Consider the following 23678-nt stretch of genomic DNA (forward strand, 5'->3'; position numbering starts at 1 on the left):
ATTAACAGGAAAAGCGAGGGTTTCTGCCTTCAATGAGAAAACACTTCGTATATATAAAGATGCTTCGTCGCAAGTGAAATTTCGTTATATATGGGAGAGCCCATCTTTGATTTTGTTCAAAAGGTGCTTCGATGTGAACGAAAAGAAGGGAAGACGTTTTTCGCCTTCGGCTCAAAAAGCTACGAGCATTGGTTTCGTTCACAACAAAGCAGACGACGCACGAATGAAAGGTAAAATAGCATTACAAAGCATTTACAAAATATTTACAACTATCAGTTCGCATTCAATTACAATTCTTTGTCAAATAATACACTTTTCTTGTACAAAGAATTTCCAAAAAAGTGTTTCTACATATATTAACAAAAGGATCTTTTGAAGTCTTCTTCAATGGTTTAGAGTTAGCTTTCGTTTACTAACTTTCGGCACCATCACCCTGAAGAGTGAGAAGGTAAGGGTAATGAGGAATATGGTAAGGAAAACGTAAAATAAAAGAATAGAGATAAAGAGCCATACTTTGTTGAGCAGATTTCGAGCTTCGTTTCCAGCCAGCTCTCGGCCGCCCTTTGCCCAAATTTGGGTGATAAATCTGTTGCCTATGCTTCGAGCTTTGGCTGGAATATCAACTAGGTCTGATGGTGAAAGGCTGAAATTTGGCCTGTTAACGGCTGTTGCATGGTTACACCCGGCTTTCATGAAAGCGGCAGCCGTACCACGAGAAGCCACTAGCGCACAGAAGTCACCGTGGCTAATTATGACTTTGTCGAGGACGTCAACCTCTTTCTCGACGCATTCAAGTGCTCCGGGGACATCTTCGGCAGAGAGGCTTGCTTCCTCGGATGCAGCTCCGACTGAATTGAATATACTCTTTAATCAAGCAGTGCATTGGATTGCAAAATTAAAACATTTATCCTTAAGAGTTTTGAGTGCTTCATTCAGCTTTAGGTTCCTTTCAGCCTCAACCTTGATTGTCATGTTCAAAGCTTCGGTTTCACGGTTGAATCGGCTGGAGTTCTCTTCCAAAAGCATATGAGCCTCTTTCAACTCCTTGCTCATTTTTTCATTCTGAGCCTGCGCTTTGGCAAGCGATCCTTCGGCTAAATGCAGCAAATCATCTTTTTCTTTTAAAGAATCTTCAAGTTTCTTGATTTTGTCTTCGAAACCCTTTACAACAATTTCATTCTTCCTGTCTTTGTCATCTTGTTGCATTTTCAGAGCTTTGCTTAACAATAAACTCTATTAAAATGAATTAAAGTTAGAATACCTAAATCAACACGAAGATATCAACGGTAACTTGCAAGGGTGCCTTACTTTGAAGTTTGAGTAAAATAAGTTGCCGATGATGTGCAGGCGTTTGTAGCAGCTGATATCTTTTTCAAGCTTCCCAAATACTCTTGGGTAGGGTGCTTATGATTTTAGCACCGGCGCGGTCGAGAATGCATCCCACAATTTCTTCATCGACCCCACCAAATAGCATTGATCCAGGCTGGTAGCCGCAGGAGATAGCAAATTCCTTTAGTTCTGATATGTCCTCTTCGGAGAGTTGTTGGCCGCCCAAGTGTCGTAGGTCGAAATTTGCATTTTCCGAAGAGGTTTCTTCAATTTTCTTCCCCTTATCAGAAACTGTTGTGGTTGCATCTTTCTCCACAACCAAATCCGATATAAGTCTGTCAATTTCTGATAGGGTGGTTGTGAGATTTTCATCTTCGGCTGCGGCGGTAGCTTCGACATCAGTAGATTTAGTAACTTTGTCTGCCGAAGCTGAGAGAGGGGTCTGTTCAATGGCTTCCAGTATATTCATCATACGTCGTTTCTTCTGGCCCCCGTTTTTTCCCTCGACATCCGAAGAGATTTCCCTAGTCTGTAAGAGGCTAGTCAGTTCCAACCTCATAGGACTTAGCAGTGCAAATGGGAAAGACTCAGTCATTACCTTCAAAATCTCCGAAACCTCAACAGTAGAAGACAAGGAAGGGCTCGTAGTCTGCTTCGGCACATCTTGCATCTTCATATTCTCAGAGGACATTTCGGCAAGTTTCTGTTTTTTGGGAGCCGATACTTTCGGATGCGGTACAGTTTTTCGCTTCTTCAAAGCCTCTTGGTCTTCTTTAACCGACCGGATAGCCTGCCAAGTTAGAATACTGACAATCATCTTCCTCTTGACTCCTCCGGCCCCTTCATCAAGCCTTTCATAATTAGGATACTCAAAGTTTAGAGCATCCATCACACGGTTCAACCTTCGCTTTAGGCGGGTGCCGAAGGCAGCGGTCATTAACTAATCTTCTTTCTTTGTATAGTTTCCAAGAATTTCATTGCACATGGTCTCTATCAATCCTAACCATTCAGTGTATGGTTCTTTAAATCTTTCCTAAACTTGAAATGATACGACAGACAGACAAGCTCATATTTCTTCCCCTCTTCTCTCTTCTTCGGCATTCCCCAGCCACCGGAAGTTGGGAATGTTCGGTTTGCCAGATATTCTTGTACCAAATCTCTCGTGCTGATATGCTCAGCCATGACCCTAAATTCCACTTCAGCTAGCTGGCAAGGAGACCCCAGCTGCATGTTGCACAGGGGCCGAGTCATGCCGAAGTTTAATCGCAGTGGACTCATCACCATGCTCATAAGCTTTTCCCTTTTCTTCTCGTCTGCCTTAACGTAAAACCATTCACTCGTCCAGCCAGTGGGCCACTTAGTCCAGTAGCCTATCACTGGGGCCTTCATATCCTTTCGGTATGCAAAGTTGTAGCTTTCGAAATTCTCATGCAGACCGTTAGCCCTTGCCTTTATCTGGTAATGAAACTCATGAACCCGTCAGAACCCTTCGGCGTTAGCGCTCTTTCCTTGGTTTCGGAGAGCCCAGATGTAAACGCTCAGCCTGACAATAGCGTTCGAGGTCAGCTGGTGGAGATAGATCTCAAACTTCTTTAAAACTTCACCTATCATCTCGTAAAGGGGGAACCGAAGCCCCGCCCTGAAGAAGCTCTTGAATACCACAACTTCATCTTCCTTCGGTTTTGGAATTATTTCTTCTCCAGCAAAGCGAACCAATTCATCATCATTCTCTCCAAAATAACCTAGTTTCTTCATCACAACTAGATCCTATGCCTTCACTGTGGATTTTCCAAATTCAACATGGCTAGGCTTAGTTGGGCACAAAATGTTACCATCATCTTCACTTTCGTTATCACTCTCAGCTTCGGTCGTGGCTTGTTCAGCTTCGACATTAGAGGTACCTTCGGCAATAGCTCCCTCTTGCACAACCAGCCCTGACCGCCTCATCATTTCTGAGATGGGCGATGTCTCGGTTACTTCAATTTCATCTCCCTCATGGGACACCCTTGCAATGGATCTCACTCTAGCCATTTCGTTATTCAGCTTCTTTTAGACGAAGTTGATCTTGAGCGACGAAGTGCTTGTTCAAAAGTATAGTGCAGAGAGCTTCGAGTTTGGTTAAAATTTTCAACAGCACAACGGTGCAATAGCAATGAATGCTACGATAACTTCTCACCAACCTGTCTGTTTATATAGCCTTTCAGGAGAAGAAGGCGAACCGCCAAAGCGCGCATACTGGCTAAACGTTGGACCGGCAAGCGCTTGGAATATTTTAATCGTTTATTGATAATAAGCTCAGGGAAGGTGTTTTTCGGACCTTCAGCATTCCGAAGCCTTCGTGTTATTTGCGGATCAATCTCGTTATGAAAAAACGATCTAGCACCGCGAAGGGGCTACAGTTGGGGGTCTTCTCCAAAGGTCCTCAAAACAAAGACACCATCGGCAAAGGGGTCCTAAAGATTTCCCTTTTTCTGCCGAAGGTCCTCATGACGAAGACCTCGCTTAAAAGCAGCGATGGCAAGTGTCGAAGCTGCCATCAACTTCAGTTTAGATCAAGCAGAGGACGAAAAGACCAGATAGACCTTAGTGTTTTAAGTTATGCTTATAAACAAATGTTGAAGGTCATGAATGTAATTTTACCCGAGCTGTATCCCGTACCTATAAATAGATGAACAATAGCATCGTATTGTTCATGCTGGATTGTAATCTCTCTCTCTCTCTCTCGCGTAAACACCTTCGAGCAAGCCGAAGGTATCAATGTAATACAAATTTTGTTGATACTCTTATAAACAATTATGACATGAATGAATAAATGATTTGTAACCATAACATTTATATTTACACATTTTAATTTATTCATAAGATGATGAAGAAGGCATGCCCTTCATGACCTTCGTCCGATGTTCATTGAGTCCGAGGGGAAACAATGCTTCGGAGGACAAAGGTCCTTTATATTTAACAATTGTGTTGCCTTGTTCTTGAACCACAACATTTGAGAACAAGTGACCAACAATGGAGAAGATGAAGAAGAAGAAGAAGAAGAAAACAACAATGAAGAAGCCAACGATGAGTAGGAGGACAACTTTGTTGGGATATGGCCTGTCACCGAGCATTACACCTCAATGTTCGAGACGGGACACTTCCCAAACCTGCTACAGAATGTACTGCATGCGCTAGGAACCTACGTCCGACCTTTATATGACACAAGACGAGTGTCTGAGCCTCCTCAGGATTGTTACTACATCACTCGCGTGCATATCAGAGTGATGGATGCAAGATATAGAGGTTTTAGGACTCTATCAGCCCATGAGTCTCTAACGCCGTTGTCTACCTACGCTGCTTTGGTCAGCAATGATGCTCGAAGAGCTCTGTGGTCTCTCAGCCACACCTATCGACAGTGGTTGCACAACACGGAGTATAGACATCTTCGTGGAGAAAGCCAAACCAGTGTTGTTCCAGCTGAAGCTGGAGAAGATTGTCTCAACACCCTTGTAGGTGTGGTGGCAGGTCTTAACACTGATCTAGACAGCACTACCCTGAATCTCTCAAGGGTACATGGAGAACTTGAAGAAGCACATGCCAGGATTGCAGTCCTCGAAACTCAGCTCGAAGGAAGAAATCCACCTGAAGCTCAAGTCCCGGCCTTAGCTGTGTCCTCGCCCCGCAAGAGGATTCACTATGGAGCCCTAGGATCTATCACCAAATTACTCTAGATTTATAAGTCATATTGTAATAAGTTCGATTTTGCGATTATACGATGAAACTCTCTATGATATTATTATTATAATAACAACCATGTGATGGTGATGTTTGCTTAAAGTTTGATTTGGATTTTTGTTTGAGTGCAATGATCTTATGGAATGATGGCCATAAGAACATTTAAAATTAACAAATAATATTAACTTTAGTTAAAAGCTATTCCTCTAGAATCTTTCTCTACTCTTCACTTATCTAAGGTTGCACTTTCTAACCAACCAGATGGCGAACGATCGCCAAGGTCCCAGAAACACCCGTAATCAGCGTGCTGGTCAGTAGTTGCCACCACCACCACCCAACCCATCCATGGAGCAGTTCATGGCCTCATAGATGCAACTTCTCCAAGGCCTCACTGCTTCAGTGCAGCAAATCCAACAGAATCAACAAAATCAACAAAATCCCCAACATTAGAATGCACCCCAAGCTCGGGATAGGCACAGAGACTTTATGAGTCATCACCCCCTGCATTTTCCCATTCGGTTGATCCCTTGGATGACGATGACTGGCTCAACGTCATAAGCAAGAAGATGGATATTACGCAGTGCAATGACCGAGAGAAGGTCATGTATGCCTCTGGAAGACTTGAAGGTGTCGCATCCAACTGGTGGGATGCCTTCACTATGGCACCATTGAACTATTTGATGAAACTTAAGAAGAAGAAATTCTTATCCTTCACCCAAGGAGGTATGTCCATTAGTGAATATCGGGATCGTTTCACCCAACTTTCTCGATATGCACCAGAGGAAGTAGACATAGATGAGAAGCGCCAAGAGCGATTCTTAGAAGGACTGATTGGACCATTGAACTATCAATTACAAAGCCACAGTTTCCCAAATTTCCAACTATACTTAACAAGGCAATTGGCATAGAAAGCAAAAGAAGAGAATTGTCAGACCACAAGAGGAAATTCCAAGGACAGTCTAGCAGAAACACCCGACAAAACAACTCTCAAGGTTCTCAGTTTCGCTCTAGAAATCAGAGTGGAAATAACAATTATCAAATGCAATACTCTAGACAGCAAGGACAGAGAAGCAACCAATACTAGAACCAACAGAGGAATAGCTCTTAGACCGGTCAAAGGTTGTAATACTCAAAATTGTATACAAGGAATATATAGAGGTCTTCTCATTTTGTGTGCCATATTTGCATAATAAAAAGAGCATACATATAATTAAGAGTGATTAATTAAAACTAGTGATACTAAAATAAAAGAAAGTGCATCTTGTTGGAGTTTTATATGTTTGTGCATTAAATAAAATAATAAGGATAATAATAAGATAATAATTACTAGAAGTTGGATTAAACCCTAAATGGAAATTAGGTTTTGAAAATAAGAAAAAAGAGAAATATTATACAACACAAAATAGAGTTATGAATAAATAAATTTATCACACTTTTAGGTGTTCAAATTATACTTTTAATATGAGAGTGAAATTGCCACAAATTCGAAATTAAATTGGAATTGGAAAGAGAGAAAAGAAAATAGAAAATAAAAAGAAAAAAGAGGAAAATGGGAAAAACGCGCGTGGCCCATAACCGCTTTCGGCCCATTTAGACCCCGCTTCACCAGCCCGCGCGCGGATCAGCTTCTACCTCTCCGTATTCGCTGACGTATGGGGCCCGGATGCCAGTAACAAACCCTTGCGCTGTCGTCCGTTTACCAGTCTCTGGCCGCTCGGGCCCACTGCGTGCGCGGATCGTGATTAATGGCGAGCGCGCAATGGCCGGCACCACTAGCTCAACGAACTCCCGTGGCTCGATATAATCTCAGGGCCTTGCGGTTTCGTGCCTTTGCTCCATCCGCGTGGCGCCTTCGTCGCGATCTACGCAGGCGGCGGGACATCGACGGTCAGCGCAGAGCACCATCGTAGGTGAGCCACTTTTCCCTCTGCGATATTATGGTACGCGCGGGAGTTCGGGAGCGGGCATGGTGGTCTTGGTCGGGGGCGACTCTAGGGGCCAGCGAACCGCCGCGGTGCCTCTACTGGATCAAGGATGAGTGCCGGGTGGCCGGTACTTGGCGGGAGAAATGGATATAGCAGTCGGCTGAACCGGTGTTGAGAGGTTGAAGACGACAAGATAGCCATGGATCGTAGGATGGACGGTTAGGGTATTGTTTGGTGCATCTGTTCGGCGGTGTCGTGTTCTGGTCCGGGCTGTGTGCACGCTGGTGGACCATCAGGAGAGAGAGAGTTCTGGGGAGAGCGCGGCGTCTAGTATAGGCGGAGTGTATGGGGAGGGGTCTCAAGTAGAAGATGATCCCGGTCCGTTGGTTCTCAGATGTGTGGATGAGAGTTAGTTAGGTTGTAGCATCTCCATGATAGATCTGGGTTGTCGATTGGCGATCGGATGGTTGCCCTAGAACCCTAGCGCCCACCGTCGATCCTGGAACCAGCGATCGTTGAGAGAAAGGCCTTGTATGGTTGGGCCGGTTTAATCTGGACCACAGATCTCGTATCCGACGGCCGAAAGGCAACGATACCTCTTCAGCTGTGTCGGTTTACAATTGAGCCCCTGTGTTTAGTTGGTTTAGAACCCGCCATCCAGAGAGTACTATTCTCTGTGTCTCAGGAATCTTACGCCAGAACCCCCTGACCTTTTATGAAATTGAGGCCTAGTCCAGAGCTTATTTAAATTGATTAAACGAAGTAGAAAATGGATTTTTAATATGAAAATATTGGCTAGAATTTGTTTAATTCATATAAAATGCATACTTAGTCCAAATTAACCCATTTCAATTTCTATAATTTTATAATATTATTGTTTATCCGTTAGTGCTACTGTTTTGACATGAAAGACACATTAAAATTTATCTCTCACTTAATCTTGTACTAGTCGGTTGCCCGTGCGTTGCGACGGCTTACAACAATACCCACGTAAACTATCCATAAAAAAATTTCAATATTTTTTATTGATTGTCTCTGCTCTCTGTATAATTTTTTTGATTTGACTAACTGATGTTATTTTTTACTCCATGCAATATGTTTTGGTATAACACGGCCTATGAAATGAGTAATTAGAAGAGAGTTCACAACGGCTGACTGAACGAACAAATATTATAAAAAATGACATAATTCCACCATAAAGAGACCAAATAAGAAACCATTTGTGAGCTCAAGTTTCTAAAATAAGTCACATGAAGTCAAACTTATAAAAAAACAAGACCAAAATATGGAGTGATTGCTAAAGTCAGACATCAATAAAAATTGGATGCGCTCCATATAAATTATGCTACTTCGTAGCAATTACTAACGTTTAAAATCAACAAATAACCTTTCATTTTACTGTTAGTGTGACAAATTATTGTTGCTACATCCAATTCAGCAACCTCAAACACCATTGAGTCCATTGCGCCAATGTGGTTTCAGAAACGACCTAATGCTTGCAAGAGCCAAGAACGTCGTGCCATACTTGGGCTGTAGCCTCGACCCGTAGTGCTGGCCCGACCTTATGGGGGACAGATATCCCCCGGGTCCACTAGAAGGATAAAAGACCTCACGAAAGGCCCAAGGGCCCAATAAATCGTAAGGTCACTCCTTCATGGGCCTGGGGAGGAGCGACCAGTGAAGCAGATCGACATAAGGCCGGGTTGATGCAAGCCCGGATGGCCCCACAGTGTCGAGCAAACGATCGCAACAGAAGATCCGACTTTCCCGCGCTGGAGCCCCGTACGATGTAACCAGGCGAGGATAAGTCGGCAGAATCATAGGAAGATAGACAAAAACGGTTCACTATCTTTTAGGTGCATATCCACATGTATTGCCTCACGGTCGAATATATAAGGCCTAGGGGGCACCCCTTCAGAACGATCTATCCCACTACTCAGCCACCCACCTCAATTCTTTAGGAGAACTACCTTGTAACCCACTACACAAAGCAAACTCGCTAGGACATAGGGTGTTACGCATCTCAAAGCGGCCCGAACCTGTAAACATTGTCCATTGTTCCTCGTGCACCGGGCACGAACCATTTAGCTACAGTCGGCGACACCGTCCTACTCCTAAAACACCTTGAGGGGCAACCCCGGGTGTGCGGTCGGACCCAAAACACCGACAGCTGGCGTGCCAGGTAGGGGGTGTGTCGCTGATCCAAGCTAGCTCAATGGCCATCACCTTCTACATCAAGATCACCCTCCGACCCGGATCCGTATTCTGCTTTGGAACGATCTCGTCCATAGCAGATGAAGAGGGAACTCTACACCGCATTGCAGATCCGCCGGAAAAGAAGTCTCCTCCAACAAACTCTGAAAATATCGGAGAGGCGCAACCTCCAGCTTTCCGCAAAAAGATCGCCTTCAGAAAGCCAGAGGCCGAGGGCCCGCTGACCCGGAGAACTCCACTGTCTACTTCCCCGACGAAAGAATGGACGCAGATCGCAAGGAAGAAAGAGACCGGGAGGAAGCAAGTCGTTCTTTCCATTCCTCCGCCCTCAAAGGAGAACAGGAAGAAGATCGCCACGACCGCCGCACTATTCTACCCCGACATCCTCTTCATCGGAAGAGTGGAGTCGCCCCCCGTCTCCGACGACGAGCCGACCGCACCCGGAGAAGAACCACCTCAGCGGGAATCCCGCCGACGGAGAAACCGGCGCCGAAACATTCAGCGACATCATGAGGCTGAAGAACGGGATCCGGAGCAACCTGTTTCGCGGGACGAGGTCTCGGAGATAGGAGAAACTCCGGAGGAACGCGTCTTCAGAGAACGAAGGAATTCCCGCCGACGTGATCGCCGACGAGCTCAGGAACAAGCCGAGCAGGACGCAAGGCAGTGCCGGGAAAATCCACTCTTCGGGCGCAACCTGAATCCCAACTTCGCCCGAGCCATGAACACGCCGAGTGAAGTCGGAGGGGTACTGGCTCGGATAGCTGATGGACTCCCTCGAACTTCCGACGCCGAGGGCTATCGACGACTGTTCACCCAGGCAGCCAACCATCTTCTACCGCTCGCTCACCCACCGAACGATCTACGACACGCCATCAACAGTCGCCGGGACGCGCGAAGCTCCATCAACGTTTTGCGTGAACGACGGCATGAGAACGAGATCCGCCGCCGGGAGGAGTACGACAGGGATCATGGCATCCCAGCTCGGAGTCAGGCAACCAGAACCGAGTCAGCAACGGCCTCGACTGGCGGTACTACCCGGGGTCGGTCGAGGAATCGCAACGACTACTCCCCTCCCCGGGACAGACATCATCCCCGACGACAGGAGGACACGTGTGGAGTGACAGCCCTTACTCCACGCCTTAGGGCCATTCAGTGGCCCCCTAACTTCAAGGTATCCAATGTCGACAAATATGAACCTAAGCAGGATCCAAGGAGGCTGGCTGGCCGTCTACACCACTGCCGCCCGAGCCGCCGGGGCATCCGAGGACGTGATGACTACGTACTTACCCATTGTCCTCGGGCAAGACGCACTACAATGGCTGCGACATCTACCTCGACACTGCATCGACGACTGGAGCGACTTCAGTCGACGCTTCACCGCCAACTTCCAGTCCCTCTCCGACAAACCAGCGCAACCATGGGACCTCAAATCCATCAAGCGCCAAGGGGACGAAACTCTCCGATTGTACCTCAAAAGGTTCCAGACCATGAGAAATCGTATCCCCGAGGTCACGGAGGTGGCCGTGATCGAGGACTTCTACAGAGGATCCAATGACTCAGCCTTCGTCCGAGCCATATTGCAGAAAGCGCCGGCTATTTCCGAGCAGCTGTTCCGGGAAGCCGACCTCTACATCACCGCCGACGAGCGAGCTCAGGACCTCATCGGGGGAGTGAAGCCCGCACCGGCAGCGCCACGACGCGACGCGAACCAGCAACCCGACAAACGCTGGGAGAAAAGACCTCGCAAAGAGGTGCACGCCGCTGGACCACCTGCCTCTCGTGCCCGGGGAGGACCTCGTGGAGGCGAGCGCACACTGGACGACATCCTCGATGCCCAGTGCCCATACCATAAGGACATGCGCCACACCCTGCGGAACTGCAGGGACTTCAAGCACTCCATCGGACACGACCGACCCTTCCAACCTCTACCTCCTCCTCCGCCACGGGGAGGACCAGAAGAACCATGACAACCCCAGCAGCAGGAGGAGGGGGAAGGAGGAGCCTTCCCACGCGTTGACAGGGAGGTCAACGTCATCTTCGACGGACACGGATCGCAGGAGAACAGAAGACAACAAAAGCTTAACGATCGCCAGATATTGGTGGCGACCACCGGTCCTCTTGCTTCGTACCGGTGGTCGGAGTACCCAATTACCTTCACTCGGGCAGATCAATGGCTCAACTTCGACCACCCAGGCAAGTACCCGCTCCTCGTCGATCCGGTGATCCGAGAGAGCAGGGTGAAGAAGGTGTTAGTGGACGGGGGAAGCAGCATCAACGTCACCTTCCCCCGGACACTCCAAGGCTTGGGAGTTCACCTCAAAGAACTCCGCGAGTCGGACACTCCTTTCTTCGGCATCGTGCCGACCGAAGGGGAATACCCGCTGGGCCACATCTACATGCCCGTCACCTTTGGAACTCCGGAGAATTACAGAACCGAGTTCCTGAGGTTCGAAGTAGCAAACTTCGACTGTGGGTACAACGCCATCATCGGGAGGCCGGGATTGGCAAAATTCATGGCCATCCCGCATTACACGTACATGATACTGAAGATGCCAGGGCCACAAGGAATCATAACTATGCGCGCTGACTTCCAAGGCGCCGCAGAATGTTTCCGAGTGGCCATCCAAGCAGCCCTCACCACCAAACCGTCGGCGACTTCTTCAGCGCAGGCGAACTCTAAGCCTGAGGAAGACCTTACAACACCGGCGAACGAAGCTCAAGCCGCGACCTCTATGCGGCCGACTGAAGAAACTAAAAGGATCAACCTGGGGTTTGCTGATGAACGCAAGACTGCCATCATCAGCTCCAGCCTAGACGATAAATAGGAAGGCGCGCTCGTCCGGTTTCTGCAAGACAACCGGGACGTATTTGCATGGCAACCTGCGGATATGCCGGGAGTCCCGAGAGAACTGGCCGAGCACAAACTGAAGGTCTACCCCCAGGCAAGGCCGATCCGGCAAAAACTACGTCGCTTCACGCCCGACAAAAGAGAGGCCATTCGCGCTGAGTTGGCTCGCTTGGTCGCGGCCGGATTTATTAGAGAGGTGTTACATCCCGAGTGGTTAGCCAACCCTGTTCTTGTACTCAAAAAGAATAAAGTGGATTGGCGCATGTGCGTCGACTATACAGATCTCAACAAACATTGTCCAAAGGATCCCTTCGGGCTCCCTAGGATAGATCAGGTGGTAGACTCCACCGCTGGATGTTCTGTGCTGTCTTTTCTGGACTGCTATTCCGGATATCATCAAATCAGTTTGGCAAAGGAAGACGAGGAAAAAACAGCGTTCATCACTCCATTCGGTGCTTTCTGCTATACCTCCATGTCGTTTGGCCTCAAAAACGCTGGAGCGACTTATCAGAGAGCCATTCAAACATGCTTAGCCGATCACTGGGGCAAGCGTGTGGAAGCCTACGTGGATGACGTAGTAATCAAAACAGAGAACTCGGAAAACTTCATCGAAGACTTACAGATGGTTTTCAACAGTCTACGGCGATATCGATGGAAGCTTAATCCCGAAAAATGTGTCTTTGGGGTACCGGCAGGGAAGCTACTTGGATTTATTGTCAGCCACCGGGGAATTGAAGCTAACCCGGATAAGATTGAAGCTATCATGAAAATGGAAGCTCCACGATCACAAAAGAAGGTTCAGCGACTTACCAGATGTATGGCAGCCCTGAGCAGATTTATATCCAGGCAGGGAGAAAAAGGTTTACCATTTTACAAGCTACTCAAGAAGGTGGACAAGTTTCAGTGGACTTCAGAAGCACAGGAAGCCCTAGATGCACTGAAGAAATTCTTGACAACCCCACCAGTACTGAAACCACCACGGCGAGCCACATCAACTCAACCAGCTGAAGATCTGCTGCTGTATTTCTCTTGCACGACTCACGTGGTAAGCACCGCGTTGGTAGTCGAGCGAGCAGAAGAAGGACACGCCTACCCAGTGCAGCATCCTGTTTATTTCATCAGTGAAGTTCTGGGTCTCTCGAAGAAAAAGTATCCTCAAGTTCAGAAGCTATTATACGCAGTACTTCTAACTGCCCGCAAGCTACGTCACTACTTTGACGACCACAAAGTCATAGTAGTCACTGGTTTTCCGATAGGGGACATCCTTCACAACAAGGAAGCCCTTGGCCGAATAGCCAAGTGGGCCTGCGAACTGGGATCTCATGACATCGAATTTCGACCTCGCACTGCCATTAAAACCCAAGCATTGGTTGACTTCGTATCAGAATGGACTGAACAACAAGTACCAGAAAACCCAGAAACTGCAGAAGTATGGCGGATGTATTTTGATGGCTCGCTGAAGCTGTAAGGAGTAGGCGCGGGAATTCTCTTCATCGCACCTGGAGGCGAGCACCTCAAGTATGCCCTCCAGTTGTTATTTCCAGCCTCCAACAATGCAGCCGAGTATGAAGCTCTGATCCATGGACTAAACATCGCCATATCATTAGGCATCAAGAGACTAATGGTATACGGAGATTCTTTGGTAGTCATAAGCCAGATAAACAAAGAATGGGACTGTTCAAATGATTCAATGGGAAAATATTGCACTGCCGTCCGAAAACTAGAAGATAAATTTGAAGGCCTGGAATTTCATCATGTAGAAAGAGATCGAAACACGGCAGCCGATGTATTGTCCAAGCTAGGATCCAGTCGAACTCAGGTCCCACCTGGAGTCTTTGTACAAGAAATACCACAACCAAATATCTCAATGGATCAGGCAGAAGAGTGTAATATCGTGAATCAACCAGAGTCAAGCTCTGATGACTGGAGAAGGCCGATCATCAGATATATAAAGAATGAAGAGGAGCCAGACGATAAAAATGCAGCCGAGCGCATCGCCAGACAGTCGGCTCACTACACACTCATTGGGGAGACACTATACAGAAGGGGCGCATCAGGCATCTTCATGAAATGCATTCTATCGTCTACTGGGAAGCAACTTCTAGAGGAGGTTCATGCTGGACAATGTGGAATACACGCAGCGTCCAAGACACTAGTCGGGAAGGTCTTCAGGTCGGGATTCTATTGGCCAACAACAAAAAGTGATGCCGCTGAGTTAGTTCAGAGGTGCGAAGCTTGCCAGTACTTGTCGAAACAACAACATCTACCAGCACAGCAACTGCAGACCATACCGGTGACCTGGCCCTTTGCATGCTGGGGGCTAGATATGATTGGACCTTTCAAGAAAGCTCAAGGAGGATACACTCACATGTTGGTAGCTATCGACAAATTCACTAAATGGATAGAGTTCAAACCCATTGCTTCTTTAACCTCAGCTAAAGCCGTGGAATTCATACAAGACATAATATTCAGGTTTGGAATACCGAACAGTATCATAACCGACTTGGGGGTCCAACTTCACAAGTTCAGAGTTCTTCGATTTCTGCGAGCAAAAAAGCATTCAGATCAAGTATGCTTCGGTAGCACACCCGAGAGCCAACGGGCAGGTTGAACGAGCTAACGGGATGATATTGGAGGCACTCAGGAAAAAGGTCTTTGATAAAAATGAAAAGTTTACAGGAAAGTGGATAAGGGAATTGCCCTATGTCGTTTGGAGCCTAAGAACCCAACCTAGCCGAGCTCTGCATGGAAACACTCCTTTCTTCATGGTCTACGGGTCAGAGGCCGTACTACCTGCTGATCTCAAGTTTGGGGCGCCAAGGTTGATCTTTGAGAGCATAGCAGAGGCCGAAGCAACTAGGCTGGAAGATGTTGATGTACTCGAAGAAGAGCGGCTGAACACAGTAATTCAATCGGCACGGTACCAGCAGACTCTGAGACGCTATCACGACAAGGCCGTGCGACAACGATCCTTTTCAGTGGGAGAATTCGTCCTCCGCCGAATTCTAACGGGGGAGGGACGACACAAGTTATCGCCCTTATGGGAAGGACCATTCATAGTAGCAGAAGTCACTCGACCGGGATCATATCGTCTCACTCAAACGGACGGCACAGAAATTGGGAACTCCTGGAATATAGAACACCTCAGGAAGTTTTATCCCTAGCTATATTTCAAAAGCTATCGAGACGACAATGTACTCTGTAAAATGGGAAATATGTCATCAATAAAGAAAGGCTTCAAGAATACTCAGTTTGTTCATGATTGACTCGCATTCTTACTTAACTCAGGGTGACCACTATGCCCTGCTAACGGAGCAATCGACTTAAGTCGGCAACGACTTAAGACGGTGCAACATGCTCGCACTTACTTAACTCGGGGTGACCACTATGCCCTGCTAACGGAGCAATCGGCTTAAGTCGGCAACGACTTAAGACGGTGCAACATGCTCGTGCTTACTTAACTCGGGGTGACCACTATGCCCTGATAACGGAGCAATCGGCTTAAGTCGGCGACGACTTAAGACGGTGCAACATGCTCGCGCTTACTTAACTCGGGGTGACCACTATGCCCTGCTAATGGAGCAATCGCCTTAAGTCAGCGACGACTTAAGACGGTGCAACATGCTCGCGCTTACTTAACTCGGGGTGACCACTATGCCCTGATAACGGAGCAATCGGCTTAAGTCGGCGACGACTTAAGACGGTGCAACATGCTCGCGCTTACTTAACTCGGGGTGACCACTATGCCCTGCTAACGGAGCAATCGCCTTAAGTCGGCGACGACTTAAGACGGTGCGACATGCTCGCGCTTACTTAACTCGGGGTGACCACTATGCCTTGATAACGGAGCAATCGCCTTAAGTCGGCGACGACTTAAGACGGTGCAACATGCTCGCGCTTACTTAACTCGGGGTGACCACTATGCCCTGCTAACGGAGCAATCGACTTAAGTCGGCGACGACTTAAGACGGTGCAACATGCTCGCGCTTACTTAACTTAGGGTGACCACTATGCCCTACTAACAAAAGCGATCGATTCAAGTCAGCAACGACTTAAGACGATTTTGCATGCTTACGAATACTCATATAGGGGTGACTTCTATATCCCATAAACAAGTTCCAAAACCATCACATAGCACTTTACTACTGCAAATTTACGTACTGTCGAATTCCGAAACAATAGGAGAGTAACAATATCATTCGAATACTGAACATGTGTCCTCTAACAAATATTCGATCATGCTAACCGCGCGCTCAAAGCACGCAAAATGTTTCTCTATCTCGCAATATCTTTCTCAGGAGCAACCGACGAAGAAGGGCGACTTGAGGAATCAGGAGCAGCGTTCACGTCAGCCCTTATGTCTTCAGGAACAACCACGCCGGGTCTCCTCATCAAGATTCGCCCCTCACGAATGGTATCCATGGCTCTGTCGCGCTGAGCTCTCAGAGTAATGAAAGTTTCTTCAGCAACTTTGGCAGCCAATTGAGCGGTCTCTAGCTCCTGGGCGATGGATTTCTTGGAAGCACGGAGTTCTTTGATAGCAGCATCCTTAGCCGATATCAACTGCCTGAGATGGATCACATCATCCGTGGATTCCTGCAGCTTACAATGATGATTGTCTAACTCCTCCATGGTAAAGCGATGACTTCTCTCCAAGATGGTCAACGAGTTGCTAGAATCACGATACAGTCTGTCAAGATTGTCACGAGAAGCGACAAGGGCACTTTTTTCTTCTTGCAAACAAGAATCAACTCCTTCAAACATCAAGCGGGCAATAAGAACACAGTAATACAAGGCACAGTTTCATAAGTCACCTTTTCAGAATCAAGCTGAGCGCGAAGAGCAGAGTTCAGCGTTTTAGCGTCATTTAGAGCAGCAGAGACCTGGGCCAGTTCAGTCTGGCTTTGAGAATACTTTTCCTCAAAATCAGAACACCGCTGGACCAGTTCAGCCTGACCTTGAGAATGTTTTTCTTCAAGAATGGAAATCTGCCGAGCCATATCTAGCAAGAGACAATCAAGCAAAAAGAGTCAAAATGTAAAGCAGTTCAATAAGGTCAACAAAGAGAAGCAAAAGAGTATTAACCAGCATTCATCGCCTCCAAATCAGAGACACGATGTTGGAGCAACACCGGATTCCAACGTGCCAGAGATGAAGCTCCTTCTGGAACAGAAGCACCTTGCAACCTCAGCTGACTAGCCATTCCGTCCACCAATGCCTGATATGGAGAACATATGAGCGTGTTGGAAGCAGTTCGTATGGTGTAAAATTCAGGCCAGAATATATCACAGTACCTGGAGATTGGAGAAGAACGAAGGGACTCCCAAATCGTGAGAGATCAATTGACGACCTGGCGTAAGGTCGCCACCCGAAGCAGCTTGCAATGAACCAGCAGGGACCAACTCGGTACCATCAACAGAGCCCAAAACTTGGTCAGCGGGAATGCTAGCCTCTAAAGCGACTCCCTGGCCCAAAGCTTGGGCTACCACCATGGAACCGGAGCACGGAGAAGATCCTGCGTGAACATCCATGTAAGTACAAGAAGGAGACCCCGCTCGAACACCCTCGGGGGCTGGGCTATAGTTTGTGCTACCCACTTGAGCCGGATCATCTCCGACAGTACCCTCGGGGGCTGGACAGTGGCTTGCGTTTCCCACCCGAACCGAGTCATCCCCGGCAACATCCTCGGGGGCTGGGCAAGTGTCAACACCATCCTTGAGGACCAAGTTCTCCGCAGTAGCCGCCTCTAAGGCTGAGGGTCCCTCAATTACTTCCATGGGAGCAAGACGATCCAAGTCAGTTTCGTGACCCCCGAGACCGCGCTCTAAGGTCGACGAGGCGCGGGACGCTGCCCGGGATGATCCCAACCCGGCGTCGAGCACATCAGCACAAACCTCCATCACACCATCATCTGCTGGCTCTGACAGCAGGTCTTCTGGAACCATATCTTCAAGAGTCTGATCAAAGTTTGCCAGGGACAACTCTTGTAGACCAATGAGGGCAGACAGAGCAGGAGAAGGAACTCCACTACTTTCCCCACTGGCGACATACTGCCGACTGTTCTTCCGAGTCAAAGGGACCTCATCTTCTTCCTCCCCGTCGTTTTCATCAGCAACACAGACAACACCCCCATTGGGGTCAGCAGCAGGTGGAGCACCCCCATTGAGGTCAGCATCAGTAAATTCAGGAGCAGGCACTTCTCCAGCAGCAGGAACCGAAGGACCAACATCCCGATCCAAACTAGATACTCGCCGGAGACGTCTCTTTTTTCTTTTCTGCTCGTCAGCAGGAGGATCAAGTTGATTGGCTCGGGAAGGGCGTCTTGGGCGAACACTGACAGGCTTCTGAATATCCAAGGTTGTATCAGTTTCTGGGGGAGGCGCCACCACCAACGTCCCAGCAGGAGCAGCATCAGAAGAGTCCTCAGCCAGCAAATCAAGCATAGCACTTATTTCTGCGTCACTAGGATCCAAAGGTACCTCAAAGTGGACTTGTCGTTCATCATCAGGAATTTCCCCCAGCGAGGCAACCAAGGCGTTAACTTCTTCAGCAGAGGGTCGCACTCTAAGGCCCAAACTGCCATCAGCAACAGGTGGATTCGAAGCAAAATGAGTGAAGGCTTTGGAAGGAGGCAGGTTCCAGGTCAAGTATGCCACTGGGGCACCAACGTTTGATACCTTGCCTCTAAGAATCATCTCAAGTCGGTTCACCAAGTCTACGGAGGGAATTCTTCTGTTGGTAACCCGAGTTGAGTCAGCTAGACCTCGGTACAGATAAGGCGGGTAAGCCCTGTCCTTCAACGGCTGAATGTTCTTGAAAACAAAATCAGCAACCACAGCCTCTGCAGTCAGACCCCTCTCCTTCAGCAGTCCAACTTCAGCTAGCAAAGCCCCAGCCTCAACCACCTCCTGATCTGTGGGGGACTCGGTCCAACTCGGAGTACGAACGTCCGACTGTCTCCCCGAACGTGGGGGGAGAGAATTTCCGTGGTTTTCAACGATAAACCACTCCAAGCGCCATCCCTTAATACTGTCCTTGAGAGGGATTTCAAGATAATCAGACTTCCTCCCACGGCGCATCTCTAAACTAGCACCCCCAACCAGCTGATGCTGCCCCCCGGCCATTCCAGGGCGACAGTGATACAGATACTTCCACAGTCCAAAATGTGGCAGGACGCCAAGAAAAGCTTCGCACAGATGAACATAAATGGAAATTTGCAGAATGGAATTGGGATTCAGATGGGTCAAATTAAGACGATAAAAATCAAGGAGGCCGCGGAAAAAGGGAGAAATGGGAAGACCGAGACCGCGGAGAAGAAAAGGAACATAAATTACGGATTCGTGGGTATCCTCTATCGGGACAGTGACCCCATGGCAAATCCGCCAAGAACAAAGCTCCCTCGGGGGAAGGACCCCGATGGATACGAGGTGGAGAAGGTCAGGCTCGGAGACAACAGACATATGGTTACCTGCGAAAGGCAACTGGCTGTTGGGATCGATGGGGGGAATCACCACAGCAGATGAACTCGAGGCCTTTCGCTTGGGCGCCATCTCAACTCTACTGGCGAACAGAGTGGAGCCGAATTGCAGAGAGGATCTGGAGGCAGGAAAGCAAGAACTAGGGCATGGAAAGCAGAGGCGGCTGAAAAGAGCAGTGCATATGGGATATTCCCGAGCCAGATACCGTTTCCAAAAGCGCCCAGTCAGCACCCGGCAGTTACTTCTAAAACACCGGCATGCCACATTGTCACCCGACGGATACTTCTAAAACACCGGCGTGCCACGTTGTCACCCGGCGGTTACTTCTAAAACCCCGGCGGGCCACACCATCACTCAGCTATTATCCTCAAAGTGGCCGACACGACCCGTTCTAACTCGGCTGTTATTTCTAAAACGCCGACGTTGTCACCAGTCGTTCGGCATTTATCTCTAAAGCGCCGACGATGTCTTCAGTCGCTCGGCGACAATTTCTAAAACGCCAACGTTATCACCAGTCGCCCGACATTTATCTCTAAAGTGCCGATGATGCCTCCCGTCGCTCGGCATTTGTCTCTAAACTGCCGACGATGTCTTCAGTCGCTCGGCGGCTATCTCTAAAGCGCCGACGATGTCCTCAGTCGCTTGGCGGTTATCTCTAAAAAACACTGGCATCGTCACAAGTCACTCGGCTGTCACCTCTAAGATCGCCGACGTGGTCAACAGTCATTCCGGCGCTGACATGATTTCGTCGTCACTCGGACTTTATTTCAAACGCATAAATGTCGACAATAATAGCTCGGCCATCACCCCTGAGGCGGCGATATGATGCCCGAGTTATTTGGATACTATTCTGAATGAATCAACTTCACAAATAAGAGATCAATTTACTATGAAGCAAAGTAATTGGCACAGGAGGAGACAAAGTCATTCTTCATTAAGGGAAGTAACAATACTTACAAATCAACTCATTATGAGTTGATACTTTCCTACTACTACTACGCTACACTATACTACTCTACACTACTAATACTACTACATTATTTCACTATACTACTTCTAATCTATACTAATATCTAAAAACCAGTGGCATTTAGCCACTGGCCTTGTTGCTGCCCTTGCTGCTGCCGCCGCCGCCGCTGCCCCTGCTGCTGCCGCCGTCGCCGCCCCTGCTGCCGCCGTTGCCGCTCCTGCTGCCGCCGTTGCCGCCCCTGCTGCCGCCGTCACCGTCGTCGCTGCCGTCGCCTCCGTCGTCGTCGTCGTCGTCACCTTCGCCGTCCTCCTCGGGCGAGTCCTCCTCGTCCGAGGAGTACTCCGACTCATCCGAGCCCTCGAGCCCGGAGCGCTCGACGGCCCGGATGTAAGTCCAGACCTCCGCGACAATTAGGCCTGGGCAATCGGTTTACCGTTTTTTTCGGTTCGGTTTTTCGGTGTTTTTATAACTTTGGTTTCTGGAAAACGGTAACCGAAATCTTCTGCTGAAAATAAAAAACCGAACCTTCGGTTAACCGATTTTTTCGGTTCGGTTTTCGGTTTAACCGAAAAAAACAAATACGAATAAAACTGCAGTCAGCACAACACAAATACAATACAAATATTTCAGTTTAGAGCACAACACAACACGAATAAAAGAATGCAGACGCAACTGAGGCTTGCCAAACGTCGTCGATCTGTACAGAAGCAAATAAAATGGCAATCGAACTGAACTGTCTGCACTGCAGCTGGTTTGGTTCCAGTGCATGAGGAAGAACGCCGCCTGTCTTCAGCGATTAAAGCAACCGAGCTGCATTAGCATCCATGCATATGTGCGTGGATCACAAGCAGCCGCATTGTTTATCCGCACTTGAATTTTTTTAATAAACACTTGTTTGGAACAAGTCATGCCTCGAAGCCCCGTTCTTGGTTCAAACGGACAGAGATTTTGCTAGCGGCTACACTGCTAGTAGAAATATATATAGGAAATGTCAATTGCAATAACACCAAAATATGGCACTGACAGAATCCATGAATTATTGAAGGGTTACGTGGTGGCTTTGACAAGATTAATTAGCTGCTGCCACTGCCAAGTACGCAGCCGATTCAGCCAACTTCAACTGATGGCCTGATTCAGTGTATGTGCATGTGCTTCCGGTTTTCCGTTTAAACTGAAATAAAAATCCGAACACCGAACTTATTTCGGTTTCTGCAGATTGGTAACCGAAAAGTAATCTAGTTTGTTCGGTTCTGGTTTTTCGGTTTCGGTTCCGGTTTTTTCGGTTTCGGTGTTCGGTTTTCGGTTTTTATGCCCAGTCCTAGCGGCAATCCCCTGAGAGTCGTCCGAGTCATCGGACGACGCTGGGGGAGAGACGGGAGCTGGAGACCCCTCGGACTCAGAGGAGAACTCCTCCTCTGAGTATTCTGAGTCGCCAAAGTCCTCTGATGGAGGAGTCGGCTCGCGCTTGCGTTTGTTGTTCTTGCCCATGGCGGAAATGCAAGGAGAGGAAGAAAGCAAGCAGCGGAGAACAGCAAGAGATGTGAAAAAACCAGAGAGGCAAAGACACTATTTATAGAAGAAGAAGGCAACCGCTCACCTCCAACCACGGTCACTGAACAGTCGCGAAGCATTCAATACACACTTCAACCCGTCTGAAGACACGTCAGGCGGCTGACGCCGTTTCACGCAACGCAACACCCATTGGGACTCCAGTCAACAACGTGGATGATATGATTACACCCGCCGTCACATCACATTACTACTCAGAATTAGCCGGCTAAAACACTCAGCGTACCAATTCGTCCCTTGCCCACACCCATTGGGGGGGACGCCCAGGAATTATCAGTATATTTTTCAAAACTGTCACATCCGTGCAGGGCATGCAATGAATACCTCAAGACAAAAATGAGATATCAGTAAGGATCAGAGGAAAGCCAAATATAGCCGGTGAAGTACAAAATCTGACCGACAGAAGCGACGTGAAGACTAGCCAGAGAACGTCCATCAAATGTCCAATCAGTCGCAAAGCAAGTAAATTACACCACCTAGCAAGATATGGGCGGATCGCGAACTCGACTGCAGAAGACAAAATGCATGCTGACCTCTAAAGCATAATATTGATGACATAATGCTGACCTCTAAGGCATTCGGAAAAAGAAATGGTTACTCTCAGCAAAAAGACACGAAATGAAGACCTTCGAGTGGATTATCTTCAAAAACCCACTCGAAGCTCGGGGGCTACACCCATTGGGTGCACCTCCGGTGCACCCAATAAATCACCATTTCGAGAGAAAGCAACGCCAGCTTCTAAGGCATAAGACAAAACTGAAGGCAAGATTTCTGATGAAGACCTTCGAGTGGATTATTTTCCAAAATCCACTCGAAGCTCGGGGGCTACACCCATTGGGTTGAAGTCGGCAGACTCATAGGAAGATAGACAAAAACGGTTCACTATCTTTTAGGTGCATATCCACATGTATTGCCTCACGGTCGAATATATAAGGCCTAGGGGGCACCCCTTCAGAACGATCGATCCCACTACTCAGCCACCCACCTCAACTCTTTAGAAGAACTACCTTGTAACGCACTACACAAAGCAAACTCGCCAGGACATAGGGTGTTACGCATCTCAAAGTGGCCCGAACCTGTAAACATTGTCCATTGTTCCTCGTGCACCGGGCACGAACCATTTAGCTACAGTCGGCGACACCGTCCTACTCCTAAAACACCTTGAGGGGCAACCCCGGGTGTGCGGTCGGACCCAAAACACCGACAGGCCTGACACGATTATATTTTTTTATTTTACAAAAAAATGTATTTACATATAGAAAATTTATATTCAATATCAAAAACATTTGAGCATTATGTTCTAATGGTTAGACAACTTCTCTTAGTGTCTCACGCTCTTCTTCCATCAGGGCATGGGTTCGAACCCCACCTCCTGCACTGTTTTTTAACATTTTATGCTGATTTAATCAAATGAGCTAACGGGCTAACGGGCTGGCCCGGTACAGTCAGCAGGCCGGCATGACGTGCCTGGGCCATAGTTGTGGCCCGCGTGCATCTGGTTCGTGCCGATCCGCCGTTTGGCCTTATATAGGCGTGCAACGAATTAATTTGAAATAGCTATGAGGGGTTATTTGTAAAAAGATGACGCGGGACGACCGTTGGATTAATTTGAAATAGCTATGAGG

Source organism: Zea mays, chromosome 1 (assembly GCF_902167145.1).
Source record: "Zea mays cultivar B73 chromosome 1, Zm-B73-REFERENCE-NAM-5.0, whole genome shotgun sequence".
Classification (NCBI taxonomy): Eukaryota; Viridiplantae; Streptophyta; class Magnoliopsida; order Poales; family Poaceae; genus Zea; species Zea mays.